General features: G+C 46.3%; 1 long non-coding RNA gene across 1 annotated transcript; it reads right to left on the bottom strand.

Moving 5' to 3' along the window:
* Nucleotides 1–11,309: 11,309 nt before the first annotated feature.
* Nucleotides 11,310–17,838, bottom strand: LOC136490127 (uncharacterized). The gene is made up of 3 exons (XR_010767531.1): nt 17,795–17,838; nt 17,605–17,693; nt 11,310–11,740 (listed from the first exon to the last, which is right to left on the bottom strand). It is a non-coding gene; the product is annotated as an uncharacterized lncRNA (long non-coding RNA).
* Between the last annotated feature and the right edge of the window lie 7,294 nt (nt 17,839–25,132).

The raw sequence follows: 25,132 nt of genomic DNA, 5'->3' as shown, positions 1-25,132 counted from the left end.
GCACTGTCTCAAAATGGACCGAGAGGAGATTCCACATGACCCATGTCACCTTCCTCTATCAGGTGTGTCCAAAATGATTTTCGAGCCTATGTTAGGTTCGGCGCAAACCATGCACCTATCTTGCGTCAAGATTAGCACTATCTCCAAATGGACCAAAACGAGCATCCACTTGAGCCTTGTCAACTAGGAGTACCATCGGGTGCATCCAAAATGATTTCTAAGCCTATGGTGCATTTGGCACAAACCGTGCACCTATCTTGCACCGACACTAACACTGTCTCCAAACGGACCAAAACGACATTCCACATGACCCCCATCACCTAGGAGTTACATCAGGTGTGTCCAAAATGATTTACCAGCCTATGGTACGTTCGGTGCAAACCATGGACCTATCTTGCGTCAAGATTAGCACTATCTCCAAAGAGACGAAATCGAGCTTCCACTTGAGCCTCGTCACCTAGGAGTACAATCTGATGCGTCCAAGACAATTTCTAAGCCTATGGTACAATTGGCGTAAACCATGCACCTATCTTGCACCGACACTAACACTATCTCGAAATGGACTGAATCAAGACTCCACATGACCCACATTACCTAGGAGATCCATCTGATGCATCCAAAATGTTTTCCGAGCTTATGGTAAGTTCGACGCAAACCGTGCTCCTATATTGCATCAAGATTAGCTTTATCTTCAAACGGACTCAATAGAGCTTCCACTTGAGCCTCGTCACGAGGAGTATTAGGTGCATCCAAAACGATTTCTGAGCCTATGGTACGTTTGGCGCAAACCGTGCACCTATCTTGCACAGACATTAACACTATCTCAAAATGGACCGAAATGAGATTCCACATGACCCATGTCACCTTCCTCTATAGGGTGTGTCCAAAATGATTTTCGAGCCTGTGGTACGTTTAGCGCAAACCGTGCACCTATCTTGCGTTAAGATTAGCACTATCTCCAAATGGAATGAAACGAGCATCAACTTGAGCCTCGTCACCTAGGAGTACCATCGGGTGCATCCAAAATGATTTCTGAGCCTATGGTATGTTTGGCACAAACCGTGCACCTATCTTACACCAACACTGACACTGTCTCCAAAAAACAAAAATGAGATTCCACATGACGCACGTCACCTAGGTGTTCCTTTAGGTGCGTCCAAAATGACTTCAGAGCATATGGTACATTCGGCGCAAACCTTGCAACTATCTTGCGTCAGGATTAGCACTATCTCAAAATGGACCAAATCAAGCTTCCACTTGAGCCTCGTCACCTACGAGTACCATCAGGTGCATCCAAAATGATTTTTGAGCCAATGGTACGGTTGGCGCAAACCGTGCACCTATCTTGCACAGACACTAGCACTGTCTCAAAATGGACCGAGAGGAGATTCCACATGACCCATGTCATCTTCCTCTATCGGGTGTGTCCAAAACAATTTTCAAGCCTATGTTTGGTTCGGTGCAAACCATGCACCTATCTTGCGTCAAGATTAGCACTATCTCCAAATGGACCAAAACGAGCATCCACTTGAGCCTTGTCAACTAGGAGTACCATCGGGTGTGTCCAAAATGATTTCTAAGCTTATGGTGCATTTGGCGCAAACCGCGCACCTATCTTGCACCGACACTAACACTGTCTCCAAACAGACCGAAACAACATTCCACATGACCCCCATCACCTAGGAGTTACATCGGGTGTGTCCAAAATGATTTACCAGCCTATGGTACATTTGGTGCAAACCGTGCACCTATCTTGCGTCAAGATTAGCACTATCTCCAAAGAGACCAAATCGAGCTTCCACTTGAGCCTCGTCACCTAGGAGTACCATCTGATGCGTCCAAAACAATTTCTAAGCCTATGGTACATTTGGCGTAAACCGTGCACCTATCTTGCACCGACACTAACACAGTCTCAAAATGGACTGAATTGAGACTCCACATGACCCACATTACCTAGGAGATCCATCTGATGCGTCCAAAATGATTTCCGAGCCTATGGTAAGTTCAACGCAAACTGTGCTCCTATATTGCATCAAGATTAGCTTTATCTTCAAACGGACTCAATAGAACTTCCACTTGAGCCTCGTCATGAGGAGTATCATGTCACAGAACCGACCAATTTATAAGAGCACAAGTACAAAAACAATCGCCGAAACGATCAAATTCTCGAACTTGAGCCCATATAAACCCGGTAGTCAACTGAAATCTTGAAGGATTTCAAACCAACTTGCATACAACCAAGATCACAGTAATTCAACATAACATATCGTACATTACAACATTTCGCAGACGTTTGCAAATAGATTACATCATCACAGAGTCATCGTTATTAGAAAACAAGTCTCGTAAAATACGTGGAAGTAAATAGTTTAACTTACACACCCGAGTTCAAATACAAATACTGGTTCGCTGATCACAACCCGCAAAAGCATTCAGATATGAGAAACAGAGATCATGCCCATGATCTAGTCTTCGTCACCCGCCGGGTAGAGACAATACTTACAGAATCCCTGATATAGAAGGTCATCTACAATAAGAGGGAAAAAACCCTGAGTACAGGAATGTACTCAGCTAGACTTACCCGTCGAAAACCAAACAAATGACACCAAGGATTATGCATAGCTTAATTTAGTGGATCTGGCTGACACTTCCTTTTTGCAGAAAAGCATAAGTAATAATGATCAACTCTTAACCTGAACTAGCAGTGACTTTTTAGCCATTAACCTGTCATCTATATTAGCACCTGTACTAAGCAATCATTTTATTAGGGTGCAAACATTAATAACCATATCAGGTATACATTGTGGCAACCTTATCATCATCATCCATTTAACCATATCGTTAAATTAATTGAATCTACATTGCCGCTGCTCAGTCAAGTTCTCACTATCCAGGAGAGACGGCGATTCGAATCGATTCCTATCCAGCTGGAGGGGTATTCCTAAACACAAATCCTACTTCCCCCATCAGGGTCGCAAATGAGTAACCTTTGGTATGATTCAGGAGTCACGAGTCCGAACAGATCAACATTCTCAGAGAACCACTCTGCCAAGGTTGTTTGGGACTCTAACCCGCCTTGGACTTATGCCAATGGCTCTCTGCACATCCTTACTACCTCCAGAATGCATGCCACTGCTCACATCCCTGGCCTGAGTCGAGCTACTAGGCTTCGCGGTTAGAATGACTTATCCGGCCAGCTAAGTGTTAGGCTGCGTTCAACATGACATAAGGACGTACAGCGTATCGGTCCTTAAATGACTCAGACGGAGTCACTATGTCCAAACCTACACAAGACTCCGCCCGGTCTTAATTCATTATTAACATTGTTCTTTTCCCTGATAGCAAATATAGCCAACCGTGATCCACCTCATCCTAAAGCTCACAGGTGACAGGAAATCACCTAACTTCTACCGCACTAAGCATGGCTAAGCATTTAACCCGTTCCTAAACTTAAATAGGATTCCAGTGCGATATCTGGACAAGGATGGATATATAATGCAACAATTGGTTCCAACCAATTCCTATACTTAATGCATCATCAACAAATAAAAGATACTCAAGGTATTTGTAAAAACATGGGAGGCTTAATATGCTCTGGGGCTTGCCTTTCAGGAAAGAGGAAGGCTGGTGGTTAGGGCACTCGGGCAACTCCTCCACGGCGGCTGCTTCGTCGGCTTCCTGCACCTCGGACTCCTCCTCCTAGTTGGCTCCCTCGAACTCCAGCAACATCACTCCCTCTGGCACACCTATTGCATGAATGCACAAGATAAATATCATGGATGCACATGAATGAATGTCAGGGATGCTCGTGGAATGCACATGTTTGCAGTAGTCTGCATATTCCAACTTAAGCCCTATTCAAATCACTTTACTTACCAAGTTTATACAACCTAATGTATAATTGCTCATCTTCAGTTAATGACCTAGCACCTGCACCTAAGCATATTCTCAAATTAGGCTAACCCCTAATCAATCAACAAGAACATTGCAACAAGCATACAATCAAGCATTTGTATTTCAGCAAAATGGAGACTATATAGTGGAACAGTAAACTGGCCCTAACTAGAGATTTAGAAATCCAAATGACATTCAATAACACAATTTGGAAAGCTTATGAAATTGTTTACAATTCATTTTCAGACCTCAAAGCATGATTCAAACCTTTACCAGGTCGAATTCCTCAATCAACAGAACTCTGTCTTCCCAAGGCAGAGAGTAGGCAAAACTGGAACCTAACTTTAAACAGCTGTAGTTCCTAAACTACTAGGCCAAATGCCCTCCAATTTTGACAGGAGCTAGATACATAAATTATCCACAACTTTTGTATTCATCACATTCACAGAAAACCAAAATATCATGGGGAACTTTATAAAGTCCCTAGATCTGTCCAGAGGGACCTCATGCCAACAAATAATTATTAACTTATGATGTAACCACATAATTGGACCAAACTAACTTTACTCACTTATTACATATATCACAAGAACACCAGAAAGTAGGGTGTTCATCACCAAAACATTTCTTTTAATACCTTTCTTAATTTATTTAATTAATTAGAGGAAATGGTAAACATATATGAAAACCACACCATTAAATCTATAAAAATTACAGTAGATACTACATGCTCTAATTAGACCACTATAAAAATTTCAGACCATTTGAGCTAGGATAACAGCCTACACAAAAATGATAAGACATAATAATGGCTTAAAATGACATAATTAGGAAACCTTAGTGAAAAGTGTCAAGCAACAGATTTCATATTTTTCCTATCATCCTTGAGGTACTAGGATACTACTCACAAAGTTTCATTGTCATAGGATTCCTAGATAATTTACAAAAAATCACTCAAGTATCAATCAATGATAAAAGGAAAATCTATAACTCAGAAACCCTACATGCAATGATTCTCAAATTTTAACCAGAGCTTCTACTAAGCAAGACTAGCTTACCCACAAAATTTCATAATTTTTGGATCACAGAAACTCAAGATATAATTCAAACAATTTTGCATGCATTTGAAAACACATTTCAAGTTCCTATTTAATTCATCCAAACTTTCTACATCATGTGCTCATATCATATTTTTCTTAAATACTAGACCTCACTATGAGTATAACAAAATTTGAATCACACCATTTGGATCTACACATTTGGAGATACAAAATTCACAAAACAGCATTCAAAACTGGAAATTTGAACTAGCTTTTAAACAAACAGTCACTAACGTGTGGGACCTGCCTGTCAGCTGGACCCACTTGTCAGTGATACAGAACTGGGGAGGCGGTGTTCGATGGCGCGGCGGTGGTCTAGCTCACCGACGGCGAGGACTCCGGTGACACCAAGGCCATCTACGTGCTCTACGTGATGAGGGGAACCGATTGGTGCTACCGGCGAGACCTAAGACCTAGCAGAGGTGGCTTGTCGCCGGTGATGGCGGCACGGCAAAGCTCCGGCGCGAGATGCCAGCGACGGCAAGCCATGGCTGCCTCAACCGAGCATGGTATGAGCTACAGGGGGTTGCCATGGTGCTACCCAAGCAAAGAGAAGAGGATGGGAAGGTTCCTAGCTACCCTAACCATGGCGGCCTCAACTCCGGCGAGGACACGCTCATGGCGGCGGTGGCGGGAATGGTCAATGCGCCCTTACCAAAGCTCAAACGGCTCAGCTAAGAGGTGGAGGAGGTAGAGGAGGACACGTCGGAGCCATGGTGAAGATGTAGTTCATGTTTTTGTGGCAGCGAGCACGCACGAGCTCGTCGGAGCTGCTGCGGCTGTTGCTGCGGTGCTTCGGGCGAGCGGAGGAAGCGAAGGAGAAGGCAGAGCACGTGCGGGTGAACTAAGGGGCAGCAGGGCGCTCTCCACTTCAAGCCGGCTAGCGCGCGGCACGGTCAGGCCAAGCCAGGCACGTGGTGGCCATGCGGCGGCCATCTTCTGACCTCGGTCGGCCATGACCGGTCTGAACCTTGCGTTTTAGAGTTCAACGATCCCGACTGACAGGCAAAGTTTGATAGTGATTAACTCCTAATCCATGATGATATAACTCAAGGTATAATTGACAAAGTTGAACATCTACATGTGAACTACAACTTTTACAATTGGAGCTCGAGCTGGTTTGGCTTTGTTTGGGAGATACACTACGCTAAACATCAGTAAATGGAACTGAAACATGCTTTGTGACTTAGAAAATTTTCAGAGTTACAAAATAGATCTCAAAACTGACTTGTGGGTCCTTTTTGAACATGTTGTGCACATTTTCATGACTTGGCTCCTAAACAAAGTTTGTTCCTTATAAAATTTGCTACAACTTTGCTTTTGGTTGCTCAGACATGCAAACATCCTAAGCTACACTTTTTAAACAGTCAAACAAAAAGGGTTTAGGGGTCAAAACAAGTCAAACCACTATTTGAAATCACAATTAGGCAACATGATCCATATGAACAATGTTCCAAATGGCATTCTAGGTGTCACTAAGTTGTTCAAGAGAATTATTAGCCACACCACACCTTGGTCACACAAGAATCAAGCATTGTATGTACTAAAACAATGAAAAACACATGAAATGTTACAATTGTTTCATAGTCATGTTTCACATGTTTCATGATCTTGTTGCATAGTATTAACTAACCATATTTCACTAAAGTGAGTTGCACATGTTGCACTTAAGTGTTGCACACTGTTCATTTCATAAAAGAAACAACACACAAGAAATATGTAACATGTTGCAAAGTTTCGAAATCATGTTTCATGTGATGTAAGCTTATGAATGAATGAATGATGCTCATGTTCATGAAATGCAAGTGCAAATGTGGAAGCCAAACACCTGGGGTGTTACAGCCCTCCCCCCTTATAAAAATCTCATCCCAAGATTTGAAAAGCATACCATTGTTGATAGAATTCCTTATAACCATCCCTCAAATAATCTTCTCTTTCCCACATTGCATCGCGTTCACTACCCTGATTACTCCACATTACTTTGTAAAACTCGACCACCCGACTCCGAGTCACTCGCTCACGAGTGTCAATCACTTGGATCAGCTTTTCTTCAAAGGTCAAATCTGACTTTAACTCGATATCCCCCAATGGAACTCTCTCTTCAGGGACATGAAGACATTTCTTCAATTGGGATACATGAAAGACATTGAAGATAGCACTCATCTCAGGAGGTAATTGAATCTTGTACGCCACCTTACCACTTTATCCAATGATTACAAATGGACCAACATATCTCAGCGCAAGCTTTTGCTTCACACCAAAGCGTTGGACACTCTTCATGGGTGAGACTTTTAGATAAACGAAGTCTCCAACTTCGAACTCAATCGGTTTTCTACGTCAGTCAGCATAACTTTTCTGCCTGGCTTGAGCTACGGCCATATGGGTTTGGATAGTATGAACTTGTTCTTCGGCTTCTTGAACAAAATCAATTCCATAATATCCACTACTACAGGAATGAATTTGCGCAGCGTGGCCAAAACACGCTCCGTGGCGGGCACCTTTTTTGCCCGCCACGGTTAACCGGTGGCCGGCCAGCGAGGCCGGCCACCAGGGCGCCCGCTGCGGGAAATTGGTTTACCGCGGCGGGCCACCTTACTTGCCCGCCGCAGAAAATAGTTATTTACCGCGGCGGGCGGTATGAATAGCCCGCCGCGGTTAATACGGTTTACCATAGCGGGCGCTTTAAACTGCCCGCCGCGGTAAAGACTTGATTTACCGAGGTGGGCGTTTTATGTTGCCCGCCGCGGTAAAGCCTGTACATATACAGCCCTCCGACCCTCCTTCTTGTCCACGGGTCTTCCTCTCTCAAAACTCATGGGGGGAGGCTTTGCCCTAAAATTTGAGGAAACTTTTGATTTGAGTTGAAGGGCTTGGATTTGAGGGAGGAGGACATCATAAGAGGTTCATAAAGGCTCTCCCTCTCTCCTTCCATCCTCTCTCTTTATTTCCATCACCTAGAGTTCTCTTTAGATCTAAATCTAGATCTAGATCAATTTTAATGGAAAAAATGATGTTATGTATTTCTTTAACTTTAGATTCATCATAGATGCATGCTTCATCTTTCACATCGTCATTTCCTCTCTTTTTCATGATTTTGGACGTAAAAATCATCAATTTCTCCTAATTCTTCTTTATTTAATGTTGATTGTGATGGATAATGTTCGCAGATACGATGGATAGATCGGAATGGATGTACCGGATCGATAGAGTGAATGATCCGCGGTACCTCTTTGAATTAAGGAAGTTTATTGCGGCTGGTAAAGCTCACCGTGAGAGACTGAAGCGGATGACAACCATATGTCCATGTTCTCATTGCAAGAACCTGAAAGCCCACCGAGACAGCGAGGTGCAAACTCATTTGATCATGTATGGTTTCATCGAGGGCTACACAGTCTGGACATTTCACGGCGAAAGAGTTGGTGCGAGTGGCGCTGCATCTGGAGTTACCTCTTCGACGCCGATGACGACAGCACCACCGGTGAATAAAGATCCTTCCGTAGCAGCTGCGCCAGCCGACAGTGACAACAGTTGTCGTGATTACATCACGGTGGATGATGTAATGCAAGACATGGCCGACGAAGCCGGCGACGGTGTTGATGGTCAGGATACTGTGAGCCAACCCGAGGATGTGCAGCTTGTTGAAGATCTAGTCAAACACTTCGATGAAGACGACATTGTGTTGGGTTGCCCAAAGTGGTTGGAGAATTTCAGAGAGTTGAAACAGGCGGCAGTTGATCCTCTCTATAAGGACGGCGGCGATTGTCCAAAGGACTGCACGGCGCTCCGTTTTAACCTCCATATGTTGATGTTGAAGGCTCGTCATGGTTGGTCTGACACTAGCTTCAATGAGTTGTTAAGCTACCTTGCCACCACGTACCCAACGGCTAACAAGGTGCCCGCCAATACTTATCGGGCCAAGAAGCTGATCCGGCCAGTGGCGATGAAGCTTAGAAAGTTTGATGCATGCCCTAACCACTGCATCCTGTATCGGGGCAATGAGTATGAGAATTTGACGAGTTGTCCGCACTATGGCTTTAGTCGATACAAGAAAAATGCTGGTTGTCGCGTGGATGCAGAAGACGAGGGAGACTTGCGGGGTGGTCGGAAGAAGAACAAGAAGGGGGCAAAGAAGAGCAGTGTGGCCAAACAGATCTCAGCTCAGCAGGACGATGAAGAAGAGGGTTACACGCACAGGAAAAGTCCAGCACTGTCGCTGTGGTACCTGCCTGTGACCGATCGCCTGCGTGCAATATTCGGGAACCCGGACGATGCCAAGCTCATGTCCTGGCATGCATCTGCTGACCGCCTGAACGACGATGGCAAGCTACGGCACCCATCCGATGGCAAGCAGTGGAAGGATTTCGACGAGGCCTACCCGGAGTTTGGCAAGGAGCCCAGGCATGTTAGGTTCGCGCTAAGTACCGACGGGATGAACCCGTTCGGTGAGCTTAGCAGCTCGCACAGCACTTGGCCCGTCGTGCTCACCATGTACAACCTACCTCCCCATCTATGTCAGAAGCGTAGGTACCTTATGCTGACCATGCTTATCTCCGGACCGAAGCAGCCCAGCAACGATATAGATGTGTTCCTGGAGCCGTTCATGGAGGAAATGAAGATACTATTTGATGTTGGGGTCCAGATGGTGGATGCATCCCGCAAGGAGAAGTTCACACTAAAAGCAATCATCTTTGTCACCATCACCGATTACCCCGGTCTCTTCTCACTATCGGGGCAGATCAAAGGGAAGACCGGCTGCGTAATTTGTATCGACGAGACCTGCTACACTTACCTTAAGGGATCCAATAAGATGGTGTACATGAGGCACAGACGGTTCCTCACCAAAAATCATAGGTATAGAAGAAGTATTATGAACAAATACTTTGACAATCAAGATGAGCCGCAGCGTGATCAAATGACGCAGACTAGTTGGGGAACAAAGGTGTATGAGATGGTCAAGGACATGGATCAGGTGGAGTTTGGAAAGAAGAAGAAGCCGCCTAAAGAGGGGCCCAAGCAGACAAGGAAGCGAAAGCGGGACCAGACGGAGGAAGTCCCCGCCGCCGTTCCTTTCAAGAAGATGTCAATTTTCTTCAAGTACCTGTCGTATTGGAAAACACTGAATACACCCCATGCCATCGACTGCATGCACCTGGAGAAAAATGTCTTCGAAAGCACGATCGGTGTCCTGCTGGACATCAAGGGCAAGACAAAGGATGGTATTAAGTCACGGACGGATCTTGTCAATCTGGGCATCAGGCCGGACCTTCACCCAGGACCGCCTCAGAATGGTAAAGTCGATATCCCGGGTGCGGCCTGCAACCTAACGCAAGACGAGAGGACGGCTTTTCTTAAGTTGCTTAGGGGTATCAAGGTGCCGACTGGTTTCTCTTCCAACATCAAGAGCCTGGTCTCCATGAAAGACCTCATAATGACCGGCTACAACTCACACGACTGCCACGTCATGCTGACGGTGTTCCTACCAATTGCGATTAGGGCTATCCGTCCAGAGTACGTGAAGATGGTCATCACACGGATGTCATACTTCTTTAATCGCATCACTCAGAAGGTCATTGATAAGGCTGAGCTGCCTGCCCTGAAGGAGTTCATCGCGGAGACCCTTTGCCAGCTCGAGATGTGCTTTCCACCATCTTACTTTGATATTATGCCACACCTAATGATGCATATGGTCGATCAGATCCATCAACTAGGCCCCGTGTACCTACACCAGATGTGGACGTACGAGCGGTTCATGTCCACCCTCAACAGATACGTCCATAACCGCGCTTACCCGGAGGGCTCTATGATCGAGGCATACACAACGGAGGAGGCCGTGAACTGGTGTATGAGGTACATAAGAGATGGGAGGGTGATTGGGTTGCCTGTCCATCACCACGAAGGCAAAACCTCAGGAATGGGGTGCACAGGCCGAAAAGTGCGCACCGATGTGCCAAACCGAATGGTGCAAGAAGCTCATTACAGCATCCTTCATCAGTTAGTGAGCATGGAGAAATATATTGAAAAGAACCTGGAAGAGATCCGCGCCGCTAATGATGGACAACGCACGGAGGCATGGGTCCAGAACCATCACAAGAGCAATTTCGTAGACTGGCTCAAAGAGCAACACATACCCCTTGAAGGATGCCCTGATGAAGATACGGAGACCGTTAAGAGGCTTGTGTTAGGCCCATCCAGCCAAATCACCACGTGGCAAGGGTATGACGTCCAGGGCTACAGGTTCCACACGAAAGACAAGGACAAGAAGAGCTCGGCACAGAACTGCGGTGTTCGATACGAGGGCAAAGAAGAGTACACGGGCCAGAGGAGGCAATACTATGGGCAAGTTGAAGAAATATGGGAACTTGACTACGGCCAGAACCTACGCATAACCGTCTTCCATTGCCAGTGGGTCAAACCGAATGCGGTTGCAGTGGACAGTTATGGGCTAACCACCGTGGACCTCAAAAGTATCGGCTACAAAGATGACCCGTGGGTACTAGCAACCAATGTCGCACAAGTGGCCTACTATATATATGCAGAGGACCCAAAAAGGCATGTGGTTGTGTCCGGAAAGCAGCGGATTGTGGGAGCTGATGGGGTGCAGAGTCCCGAACAATACAACAACTACGCAGAGCTCGAGCTTTTTACCGATCACCCAAAGAAGATCAAGGCCGTCGAGGACCGATTCAACAAGTCCAGGATGATGCCGTGGGCCCGCCCCGATGGTGAGAAGAGGACGGTGAAAGCACCTGCACCAAAATGATTTATGTATCCCAGAGACATATATATATATATGTAATAATGTAGTGGACTCTATACGTATCCCAGAGACATATATATAATAATGTATCCTAGAGACTCTATATGTAACAATCCCAGATACTCTATATGCATACTCTATAAAAGAGGATAAAATTCTTAAGTGTGCTACAAAAGTCAAGTAATAAAAAGCCAAGGGACCTCAAAAGTATAGACTAATGAATACAACTAATGAATTAGCTAATGAATTATGTTAGTATAGACTAGTTTCATCTTCATGAGACTTAAAATAGGTAATGAATTACCGCGGCGGGCATATAACAGCGCCCGCCGCGGTTAATAGATTAACCGCGGCGGTCAACTTAACAGACCGCCGCGGTAAACATTTCCCGCGGCGGTCTGTAACGTTGCCCGCCGCGGTTAATCGCAACCTATATAAGCCGTCCCCACCCTCAACATCTCGGCGGTCTTTCGTGCGGTTCAGTTTTACCCCGAAGGGCTGCCAAAATCTCACGCCGCCGCCGCCGGGCTCCACCGCCGATTGAGCTCCTCCGCGCACCGACCCCCGCCCCCGTTCTCCTCCCCGTGCCCGGTCCGCGCCCCCGTCCTCCTCTCCCTTGCCCGCGCCCCGCCCCCGTGCTCCTCCGGCGCCCCGTCACCGGAACCCTAGCACCTGCTCTCCAGGCGGCCGGCACCAACACGCCGGTGAGTTACCCTCTACCCCCGTCGCCGCTGCGTTTGCTTACCCATTTCCCCTTTCCCTCCGTTCATACTGGGGCGTCGCGCGTCCACCGCAATGCGCCGGTCGGGTCTGTCCCGTTCGTCTCAGTATTTCGATTCGCTCTAGCCACTCACAAACTACGGCATTTTGGTTAGCTCCTATCCTAGCACCGCATTGGGGTTGGTTGGCCGGTTGGGGAAACTCTGTAATCGCGGCTGTAGAATGCTCAAAAGGACGAACTTTGTTGCCCTGAGACGAAATTGTCTGGCGTTTTGAATGTTTCTTTTCTAGCTGATAGCATCCGCAGTGTTTCTGTCTAGCTGATAGCATCCGCGGTGTTTCTGTCTGAATCCTTCTGAAAGAGAGGGCGCTACTGCTGCTGCAGTACTACAGTTGATTATAGCGCTGCGGTGGGGTGGTTTGGTGGAAAGATGGGCTATCCTGTATAAATTTTGTACTATCATTTTGCTAACTGGAATTGCTGTGTCTGACAAAATTATATCTTAGATGAAGCTCATCACTAGCATATGCATATATGCTTTTTTATTGTTTTGGAGATGATTGGTCTCAAGTTTATTGTTTAAAAGATCTCCAAAGAGGTGGCTTCCTTTACCCAGGTGTGCATTTGTGCCATTGAACAGGGGAGGGTACTTAGATGAAGCTGATGATAGTTTTCCCTGCCTCACTCGAGATGTTGACATGTTGCTTCTTTATTTCAGTTGGCTTGTCCTCGCTATATTTATGCTTATCTATTGATCAAATTTAGGATCTCTGTTTGTTGAGATTGGTGCTTGTCCTCTCTTGCTTGGCTGAGGCAGTTTGGCATTGCCAATTGCCATTATGCCCATTAATCCACTGCCTGCACTCTACTACCTACACTCTACTGTCTACTGCCTACACTCTATAGCTTGATGCAAATTTTTTGATTTGTGAAAGTTTTTTGAGATGGCTAGCTACTACTTATCCCCTTACTGGTACTCTACTACTTGATGCAAAATGGTACTTGTATTACCTATTTCTCTCTACCACTGTTGTCTTACTACTGCTGCTGCTACTCTGAATTCAACTGAACAAAGCAGTACTACACTTGGTGAATTTTGAACTGCTATACTACTGATCTATGATGCTTTTGGTGAACCGTAGCATTTGAATTCAATTCTTTTTGCTGCCTATGATGCCAAAGAAATTTATGACAAAATTCTGAGCATATGCCACTGCCTATGATGCACCTTGCCTTTAAACTAATTCTGAGCTAAATTTGTGAGAATTTTGAGATGAATTGGTCACTCTGCTGCAATTTTGCCAGATTTGATATAATTTGTGAGAATTTTGAGATGAATTGGTCACTCCCTCCTTTAGTACTAGTATATACTACTACTACTGCCTACCTCTACTTCCTCCTGTACTACTACTAGTATACTACTACTACTGCCTACTACTTTCTAGTAGTATACTACTACTAGTATACTACTACTGCCTACTACTACTCCCTCCTCTACTCCTCTACTCCCTCCTATACTACTATTCTACTACTGCTGCTCCTGTTTTTGATTTGTGAAAGGTTTTTATTTAATGGGGCTGCTTCCTTTTTTGGCATATGCAATGATGAACTTTTAAACTTATTGCTGAGGCAGTGGCATATGCAATGATGTGAACCCTTTTATGCTGAGGCAGCGGCGATGATGATCAAGTGCCCCCGCTAAACTAGGATGGCTTGTATACCAGATACAAGCAACCAGTTTAAAAGCGATGTGATGACAATGGGGCAAATCTGAGCCAACTACTACTACTTTACTACTCTAGTACTACTCTACTTTACTACTCTATAACTGTGTCTATACAACTGAAATATGTATTCATTGTAGCTTTCCAATGGCGGAGGAACCGATAAGCGAATGGCGTGACCCTACCCCTAGTGCATCATCATCAACTAGCCTCGAGAGCCAAGTGTCCGTGACCCCTAGGCCAACAAAGAAACGTCGTACAGAGGACGATGATGATCCGACCTACCAACCGAGGGACGGCGAAGTTGAAAGTGCGCGGTCTCCAAACCCTGAACAGATGCCGGTGGTGCCTCGAGAATTGAATTTCGAGGAGGAAGAAGTCAGTGACAAAGAACCCCCTCGCTCCATCTCCAACCACTTCAGGCAAGTCTAGTGGTCAGAGGACAAAGCTGAGAAGGGGGGAACACTGGGAGGCACCGGAGGGAAATCCACGGCGAAGTCCATGTGATCCATGAGGTGGGACCAGAGGGAAACCCGTTGTCGCCACCCACGGTCCTTGCCAAGTTCAGCAACCAGGTGGCATGTATAGTCAAGGACAAGGTGGAGATCACTTGGGCGGAGTGGAACAATGTCCCGGTCGACTACAAGACACATATCTGGGGTGAGGTGACGAGGAGCTTCCATTATCCCGAGGACGCCGATCTAGACAAGTGCAGGGAGTGGGTCATGCACGTGGCAGGAAGAGCCTTTAGAAACTTCAAGTCCATGCTGACCAGGTACTACCTGAAGCTAGGCAAGTCACCCTGTGTCAAATACACTATGGTGAAGGAACATCACTAGGGAAGAGTTCTGCAAACAAAGAACAACAGAAGAAGCAAAGGCAAAGAGCGCCAAGTTCAGCGCACTCGCGAAGAAGAACCTACACCCCCACCACTTGGGCATGACTGGGTTTGCTGGTAAGAGGCCCCAGTGGCGGGAGGAAGAAAGGGCTAGAGCTGCCGCTGGGCTTCCCGATCCGTACGACGGTCTAGACTTGAGGGCTAAGGACTTCATTTATGCCCGCAAGCCGAAGAAGCTCAAGGAGGGCGCGAGCAAGTTCAATGAGCCGAAGTTCGAGGAGGTGGAGAGGGCTCTCATCCAGGCCGCTAAATCCAAGGACAGCTTCGAGGTTCGCAGGGGCCAGGACTTGCTGACCCTAGCGCTGGGAACCCCCGAGCACCGTGGCCGCGTCCGTGGCATGTCGTCGAAGATGAGCTGGAACTCAGTGGAGTCATGGCAATCCGACGCTGCCACATACCGGTCAAGGCAGAGGTACAAGGAGGGCATCTTTCAGAAGGGCTATGATCAAGGCGTGGCCGAAATGATCAGTCGGTCCATAAAAGAAGCCTTCACGAGCAATGACCCAGATATGGTGTCGATGAGGTCACAGATGCTTCGCCAGGCAGGCGTGGCCGTGCCACAAGTTCCACAAGGGCAGACACAAGGGCAGCCACTGCCGATGATCGAGGATCGCCCAAGGCACCCCGTCGACGACATCCGGCAACCCATGCGCGTCAACCTCAACATCCCGTTCGGTAGGGCGAAAAAGTTGACCGTGGGTGAGGGTTACATGCACCCCAAAGAAGATATCAAAGATTTCAACCAAGACCAGATCCCTGCCAACTATGCTGCCGTGATACTTACATGGTATGCGACCCAATATGAAGAATTTGAAATGGAATATCCAACTGCACAAGGGGTAACGATCCTTGGAGCTGCCATTGGTTCCGAAGTCCTGTGGAACAAGGACGACATAGAGATCATTCTCTCGACGCCGACTTCTACGCCGATGGCGACACCAGCATCACAACCATCCGTTGCCGGATCTTGTCCCCCCGATGATCCGGATCACGGCGACGGCGATGATGAAGGCAATGGCGGGGATGACAAGGGAAGGAAGTCACCTCGAGGCACAAGCCCTCACCCTCGTTCTCCTACTCCAACAACAAGTCCACCCGCACCTCCCGATAGTCCGTCTAAGGGCACAAGCAAAGGACCGGGAGGCATGGAGGAACCGGGGGCAAAGACACCGCCTGCTGCCATTGAGAGCACAAGCCACTGTCCTCCACCGCCGGCGAAGACTAAAGGCGACCAAGGGCATCTCACATACTCACTTGAGTTCGAAAGGTATGGTAGCGGCGAGCATAATTTGCTAATAACTTTTCTTTGCCATAATATGGTACTAACATTTCTATCCCAGGCCAAGATCACCTTTCCATCTATTTCCTGAATCGGATGACTGCCCCGGCCATTACGAGCATGGGAAGTTCATGATAACCAAGGCCCAGCTCGTCGACGAGGAAAGGTGGGAGACAAGGAGGTTTCATCTCTGGTACATGGAAGCGGCAAAAGCTGGCCTACATGGTTTTCTAGTCAAGGTTGTGGCGGAGTACTTCCACTTGCCTGGCAACGATGTAGAACTCCCCGTGGACTTCCACGACATGTACAGACTACTACGGGAACAAGACCTTGACATCGCCCAAGTCACCTTGTTCTCTATGTAAGTGATGAATTGCGAGTTTCACATATCACCTGCCTTTGAATCGGTCAAGACTACTTATATATGCCACGATGGCTTGTCCTTGCAGGTTGATGGCCTATATATCCAAGGAACTAAAACTTGATGTTATCTATCTATCTCCAATGCATATTGCTCAAAGAGTCATCATTGGTTACCACCTAGATGACAATCATCCAACCATGAAAGACTTGACCAAGCGACAGAGAGAGGCGCACAGGAAGAAACTGATGGACAATGAGAAGTTGAACATTTCAAGGTACATACTAGGAGCAATGAAGAAGATCAGGAGAAATGGGTGTATCGTAGCTGCCTACCACTTTGGGTAAGTCGAAGACATGCATGTAGAGATAAGTGGGTAGCTAGCTAGTATTATTATTTCTCATTGTAACCTGTATTTTGTTTCAATGGCGCAGCCAAGGCCTCGAGGGTCACTGGGTTGCATTTATCATCTACCCTCAGGATGGCAGGGCCTGCGTATTTGATTCGTTGAGAATGCCAAACTTAAAAGGGTACAAGGCCTTTGAAGATTGCCTCAGAGTGTAAGTGACTGAACTGTCTTCTCATATGCGTTCTAATGCCCTGCCTAATACTAGTACATTTCATATAGCGCTTATAAGGAGTACGTGAAGGATCCTGAATGCTATGATCGAAGAACAGAGAATTTTAAGGCTAAGCATAAGAACCGCATCAAAATCAGACGCAACTTTCCGGTAAGTATTTGAAAGGTTTAATTGTGCGTTCTGTTCATAAGCGTTCTAATGCCTGTATTCTAATGCTTGTGTATCGATCATGCAGTGTGCCAAACAACCGGTAGGATCACAAACCTGTGGCTTCTACGTCTGTGAGTACCTGAGGGAGTGCAAGCAGTATAGCAGCAGTTGGAGGGTGCTCAAGAATGGATTGAACTGGTGGAGAGACGTGCAGAGCACCCAACACTCCTTCAAGCAGACAAAGGCGGACATATGTAAGTTTGTCTTAGACAAATGCGTGCTTGAAGGGAGCACGTTCTTCAATGAAAACAGCCAGCTAGCGATTTTACCGGAGTACGAGAGGCTGAGGAAATGGCCCACGATGATGCGTCCGCAAGATTACTCCTTAGGGCATGTATAACGACTTTAATATGTAAATGTAATGAATTAACAATGACAAGAACGACTAAGTGAATGTATATATATGTATATTATCTCATGTGTAATGCCTGCATACTTTTTAAGTTTAATTTGTGAAATCTGGATGTGATTTGAATTTGAATTTGAATTTGAATTTAATTATATGGCTGCTGTATTTTTTTTAATTCAGGAAAAAATTTACCGAGGCGGGCAAATGATAATGCCCGCCACGGCTAACGAACATAACCGCGGCGGGCTCTGTACTGTGTCCGCCGCGGTAAAATAATTTACCGCGGCGGGCGGTTCAACGTGACCGCCGTGGTAAAAGTATGTTTACCGCAGCGGGCACGTTACATCGCCCGCCGTGGTAAATCGGTTAACCGCGGCGGGCAAAGCCGCCCGCCGCGGTTAAGCCACGATTTACCATGGCCTCTAGGCCGCGGCGGACGGCTTTGCCCGCCGCGGAAAATCAAAAACGCCCGCCTCCATAAACGTTTGTGTAGTAGTGATCTCCTTTCACCGGCTTCTACCTAGTTCAACGGGGTTCTACACTTCCGGCCATACAAAGCTTCAAACGGTGCCATCTTGATACTCTCTTGATAACTATTATTGTACTAGAATTCAGCTAGGGGCAACCATTTTTCCCATGAGCCCTTAGCCGAGATGACACATGCTCTCAACATATCTTCTAAGATTTGATTCCCTCATTCAGTTTGTCCATTGGTTTGCGGATGATAGGCATAACTTCTTACTAGCTTAGTTCCTAATAATCCATGTAAGTGCTCCCAAAAGCAAGCAGTGAACTATGGTCCTCTATCCAAGACAATTGTATGAGGGATCCCATGAAGTCGGACTATTTGATTAAAATACAACTCCGCGTAGTTGGTTGGACGGAAATCTATGCGGACATGAATGAAGTGTGTAGACTTGGTCAGTCGGTCTACAATCACCCAAATGGAGTTAAAATTCCTCTGCGTAGTAGGAAGTCCAACTATAAAATCCATACTTATCTCCTCCCATTTCCAACCTAGAATAGAGAGTGGCTGAAGTAATCTAGCTTTCATGTGCACAGCCTTGACCCGACAACAAGTGTCACACCTAGCCACATAAGCGGCTATCTCTTTCTTCATTTTGGTCCACCAAAAGTGAGGCTTCAAATCATGATACATTTTGCTACTACCAGGATGAATAGATAATTTAGAGGAATGGGCTTCGGATATGATCTGATTTCTAAGCTCTCTATCCTTCGAAACCACCAACCTATCCTTGAACCATAACACGCCATCCTCATCTAGTCGAAAATGTTTGGTTTCTTGCTCTTTCATCTTGCGCTTGATGTGAAACACACCTGCATCTATCTTCTATAGCTCGATAATTCGACTCTGTAGAGTACAACTGACAGTGATGTTGTAAAGGACTGTAGGATGAAGGAGTTTTGACAAATGGACATCACTCTCAATCAAGGAGTGGCAATGAGATTTCCTGCTTAAGGCATCCGCCACAACGTTTGCCTTGCCAGGGTGATAGTGCACTTGGAGGTTATAATCCTTAATCAACTCGAGCCATCTTCTCTGACGCATATTCAACCCTGGTTGAGTGAAGATGTACTTGAGACTTTTATGATCAGTGTAGATGTTGCACACATTGCCGAGCAAATAATGTTTCCAGACCTTCAAAGCATGAACAACAGCAGCGAGTTCCAAGTCATGCGTTGGATAATTCACTTCATGCTTCCGAAGTTGGCGAGAGGTATAAGCAATGACTCTACCCTCTTCCATAACAACACCTCCTAACCCAATACCTAATGCATCGCAGAACACATCAAAAGGTTTCTCGATATCTGGTTGTGCCAAAACCAGAGCCGAAGTTAGAAGAGTTCGCAGGGTGTGGAAAGGCGCATCACACTCAGAAGTCCAGAGAAACTTCATGTCTTTTTGCAGCAACCGAGTCATAGGCTTGGCTATTTTAGAGAAATCCAGGATGAAGCGACGATAATAGCCAGCCAACCCCAGAAAACTCCGAACCTCATGCATTGAGATTGGAGCCTTCTAGTTCAACACTTCTTGCACCTTGGTGGGATCAACCATAATTCCACCATTGGACAACACGTGTCCAAGAAAAGGTACCTCATGAAACCAGAATTCACATTTGCTGAACTTTGCATACAGCTGGTGTTCCCGCAATCTAGTGAGAACAACTCGCAAATGTTCAACGTGATCTTCTTCGTCTCAGAATAGACCAAGATATCATCTATAAATACCACCACAAATTTGTCCAACTCGGGCATAAACACTGAATTTATCAGATACATAAAATGTGCAGGGGTGTTGGTCAATCCAAAAGACATAACAAGGTACTCATACAGACCATATCTTGTAGAGAATGCAGTTTTTGGAACATCCTCAGGCCGAATCTTGAGTTGATGATAACCAGATCTCAAATCAATCTTAGAAAAGACTTTGGCTTTCGACAACTGATCAAATAAGATATCTATACATGGCAGAGGGTACTTATTCTTGATTGTAACTGCATTCAAGGGTCTATAATCTACACACATGCGTAGGGATTGATCCTTCTTCTTTACAAAGATAGCTGGGCACCCCCACGGAGATGAACTAGGATAGATAAGGCCTTTCTTTAGAAGTTCATTCAACTGGGTCTTAAGTTCGGCTAGTTCATTGGGAGGCATTCTATATGGCCTTCTAGAGATGAGCACTATACCAGGAAGCAACTCTATCTTGAACTCCACTTCTCAATCTGGGGGCAATCCAAGCAAATCATCGGGAAAAACATCTAGAAAGTCACACACGACAGGGATATCTGCTAAAGACTTGGCTTGCACCGCATTGGTCGTGCAAGAAAGATTGATGTCCCTGGGTAGTTGTACAAGAAAACCCTCCTGATTACCAGGATCTCTGAGCATGACTACCCTAGTCGATGTATCAATAAGCACTCCATGATGGCTCATCCAGTTCATTCCCAATATCACATCGATACCTAGCCCTAGCAAAACTACCAGATCAACCTGATAACTTCGCCCCTCTATCTCAAATTGTACGTCCCCAACTACCAGCTTGGTGGGATAATACCACTAGCAGCCCTAATGCAATAACCCTCACCCTCAATAGTGTATGTTTTCTGCATAAACTTGGATGCAAATACTGGACTAATAAATGAATGCGAAGCACCTGAATCAAATAGTACAACTGCAGGGTGTTGATCAATCAGAAACTTACCAGCAGTTACCACCTCTCCTGAAGGAATCTTAGTGATATTAGTGTGGTTCACCTACCCCTGACGGCCACCTTGGTAGTTATTCTTCTTAGGGTAAGGGCACTCCCTTGCCCAGTGGCCTATCTTGTTGCAATTCTAGCATGGCATGTTGCTTGGAGGGGCCTTGGAACTACCCTGACTAGTAGTGCTCTTGGGAAGAGCAACTGTAAACACCTTGTGAAACCCAGTCTCGGCGGGGTTCTTCTTTAGCGGTGGGTGGAATTTAGCAGCTGATGTTGGAGGATGGAATGGAGCCTTCTGTGCGACTAGAGCCTTGGATTGTGAGGCACCCGCCTCATAGGCCCGCTTATGACTTTTTGAAGCAGCATACACAGCATTGTTGTTCTCTTGCAATAAGGCATCACTCACAAACTCATTAAAAAGAGCACACTTGCAATTTCCCATGGTCTTCATCAATTTGGGGCTAAGTCCCCGCTTGAAGTTAGCAATCTTTTTGGCATCTGTGTCCATAAACTCGGTAGCATACCTTGCAAGGTTGTTGAAAGCCTGCAGGTATTCATTCAAGCTCTTGTTCCCCTAGGTCAGCTTCATGAACTCTGTATGCTTGATTGCCATGAGACCAGGAGGAATGTAATTTCCCCTGAAAGCAGACTTGAACTGATCCCAAGTGATTTGGGCATTAGCGGCATAGTGGACCAATGATGACTTCACCAAATGCCAGCTGGCCCATGCAGTTAGTGAGATGTGTACTCAGTCTTCAGCACCTCAGTCAAGCGGAGCACATGGAACTTCTGCTCAAGAGTATTCAACCACTCATCAGCTTGTAGGGGCTCCTCAGCCTCCTTAAAGATCAGGGGTTTCGTGTCAAGGAAATCCTTGAAGTCACTATAATGATTTGGTTCCGGTCCTTGGCGTGGACCACGACCATCCCAATTGGCAATCGTACAGAGGGCCTCGGCCATAGTGCGCTGTCCTTCTGCAAGCATTGCTATTAATTCCATTGGTGTGGGTGGTGGTGGCGGTGGAAGATCATCATCATCACCCGCACTGGTGGAACGAGTACGAGGCATCTGCACAATGCGCAACCAGTAATTATTAATGATGTTAGCATATTGGAGAGGAACAATGTAATTGTGCCAAACTGAATTTACTGATGAGAATGAAAACTTCATACAATAAACAGAGGCAATAATTCATTCTCCAATCACCACATCATCAAGTAGATTACTAGCGCCATATGCAGTGCATTCCAACATGACAAGTTTTAAACTTAACCATTACGATACGCATCCCGAAGGGAGCAAATTAAAGTACATTACATGTCGAGTTCGAATTTAAAAAGGTACATCCAACATCAGTCTTTGTACTTAAGTTCATTACATCAATGACCGCAAAAGCTTAGCTAGTGGGACTTGCTAACAAACTACTCGTCGAAGTGATCGCTATCCACATCGGAGACACCTTGAACTTCTTCTAGGTCTTCCTCTTCTTCTTCTGCAGGCTCAGCTGCATTGACATCCATCTACACATCCTCTTCTTCCTCATCGGCCTCAATCACTTGAGGTCCACCCACATTTGGATACCTTGGTATGGGGCAAGGAATAGGAAACAGACGATTGTGCAGTTGATGGTGCTCAACCTGAAGCTCTTCAAGCTGTTCTTGGAGTGCTTGCTCCCTTTGAAAGGCGTTGTGGTTAGCCAACATCCAACCCCGACGTCTTTCTTCTGCTAACTCTAAAGCTGCATCTCTGTGATGGGTCACACGATCCAACTCTTGTGCAGCCTCATCTCTCTCAATAGTGAGGTTCATCAGCTGGTTATGAAGCTCGTCTCTCTCGCGTGCGGTTTGACCCCACTGTTGCAGACGATAATTTGCAATACCGCGAATCTCCTCAACTTCTTGCTAAGCTCTCCCACATGCATCCGCCCTACGGCGATACTTGTGGGCACGCAACCTGAACTTGTGCTGGGCTTCCATTGCCTTGCCAGCTTCATCTAGCACACTTGAAAGGGTGTTTTGCCTGACTCGACAAAGCTTCAAGACTGTCATCATAACACTCATTCCAGCATTGTCGCTCTGCACACGTTCGCCACGGCCTCGAACCAAGGCCTAACCAATGTCCTAAGTCCACTAAGCCTCAATAGGAGACACTCAGGGAATGGATGAAGCAGGTCCACCCACTAACTCATCCCCAAAGCTTTGTGCTATATCCATCAGCACATCAAGGGCAGCAACCTGAGTGGCTTCCCATGGGCTTTGTCCATCAGTCTCAATGCTCCACCCATGCTACAACTGTAACACCCCAGGTGTTTGCCACCAGTTAAGCAATGGGTTGAGCTCAAACATGACATGTTAAGTGGTGATGACGGTGTCAAGATCAATTCTACAAGAGCGGGCTCCAACTTGGACATGGGCAACACACCTTTGCTTGCTTATTGGCCCTTTTCAGATATATACCTAAGTAATGTTGAAGGTGCTTCTTTCATGTGCCTCGCATCAATTTCCACCCACATGGATGATTGGAAAAGTTTCATAAAGTTTGGAATCAAGAAATCACATGAAATGACAAGTTATGTCCTCGCCTGAATTACTTTATTAGATGAATAAGAACATGTAATGACAAACAAACATTGCAACCTTGCTCAAACAACTATACTTACACTTGTGAATAAAAGTCATGAAGGGTTCCTGTTGAGCGGAGGACAAGAAAATACCTCCATCGGTCTAAAACTTGGATTTAAGCTTTATCGTGATGCTACTTTGACCTGTGTTGACCAATCAATTATAGTGCTTGCTTGGAGTTGCACCTTAAATCAAAGTTGAAGTTTGAGTAGAGTAGAACAAACTTTGTTTAATGGTCTAGAGCTAGATCAGCTTTGAAGCAAGTCAAACCGAGCCCTCAAGTTGGAATCCATGGTTGTTTTGGAGCTCAAAAATTTGGCTAAGTCCTTAATCGACTGAAACTGAGATTTCAGTTTTCGTTTACTCTTCTTTGGAGCCTTGTATCTCTCCAACCAGGCCGAATCAGACTTTGACGCTTTAAGAAAAGTTGGAGATGTCTCGTAGATCTACAACTTTTATTAATAGAGTTTTGCTAACTCGTCGTGGTTTAGGAGTTACGGAGGCATGAAATATGAGTTTCAGTGGTATGTTTGAGGTAGAATTGGAAATTTGAATTTTATGAATAGTGTCGTCACCGTCACCGTGCAGACTGCTAGCGCCGCGTGGTTCGCCTCTGCTGCCCTCGCTGCCACAGGCCGTGCCCTCGCTGCCACCTTGCCGTGCTTAAGTCTAGGACCAGCACCTTCCTCTCCACTCACTCCCTCTCCATTCTCCCTCTCCCTCTCTTCTCTGCCTCTCCCTGCTAGCGCCATGGCCGAGCTGGGCAAGACGGCGCTGCTGCTGGCGTTTCTCTCCCTCTCCTCCTCCTTTCTCAAGCTGCTCTGCCCGCCGCTGCCAGCCACGGTAGGACCGTAGCCAGCCACCGTGGCCTTGACTCGTCGCGCCTCGCCGTTCACTGCACCGAAGCCCGGTCGACCGCAGCTTGGTGTTGCCGAGCCCGGCCAGCCGTGGCCTGGCCACGACGTCATCAGGCCGGCTGCCAGCACACCTTGTCGACCGGTGCACCTCAACCTTGGCCTGCTCCTCGCCGACGAACAGCCCGGCCACCTCCCCGGTGAGCCCCCCCCCCCCCCCCCCCCCCGACCGCAGTCGTCGTTTCCTGCGTCCAGTGTCCAGAGGAAGAAGAAGAGGGAGTAAATCGGAAATAGAAGCTTTTTCATGTGTTCACCTTGCATAAATGCTAGACACATATATTTACAGATATGGGCTTAGTTCGTTTCTGAGGTCTCCAGGGTTCCGAATGCAAAAGTATTTTTCCTTTTTCGTTTTAATCTTTTCTTTTGCAGATTTCTGTGCTGAACTTTGGAAAATCGTAGTAATTAGTAGAAAAATCGTACAATAGTAAATAAGGACATTTTGGAATCCTTATGAAATTGTCCATGCATTAGATCTATAATGTGGCATGTTTTAG

This window comes from Miscanthus floridulus, chromosome 1 (assembly GCF_019320115.1).
Source record: "Miscanthus floridulus cultivar M001 chromosome 1, ASM1932011v1, whole genome shotgun sequence".
Taxonomy (NCBI): domain Eukaryota; kingdom Viridiplantae; phylum Streptophyta; class Magnoliopsida; order Poales; family Poaceae; genus Miscanthus; species Miscanthus floridulus.
The sequence above is the reverse complement of the archived record's forward strand: the minus strand, read 5'-3'. Positions and strand labels throughout refer to the sequence as shown.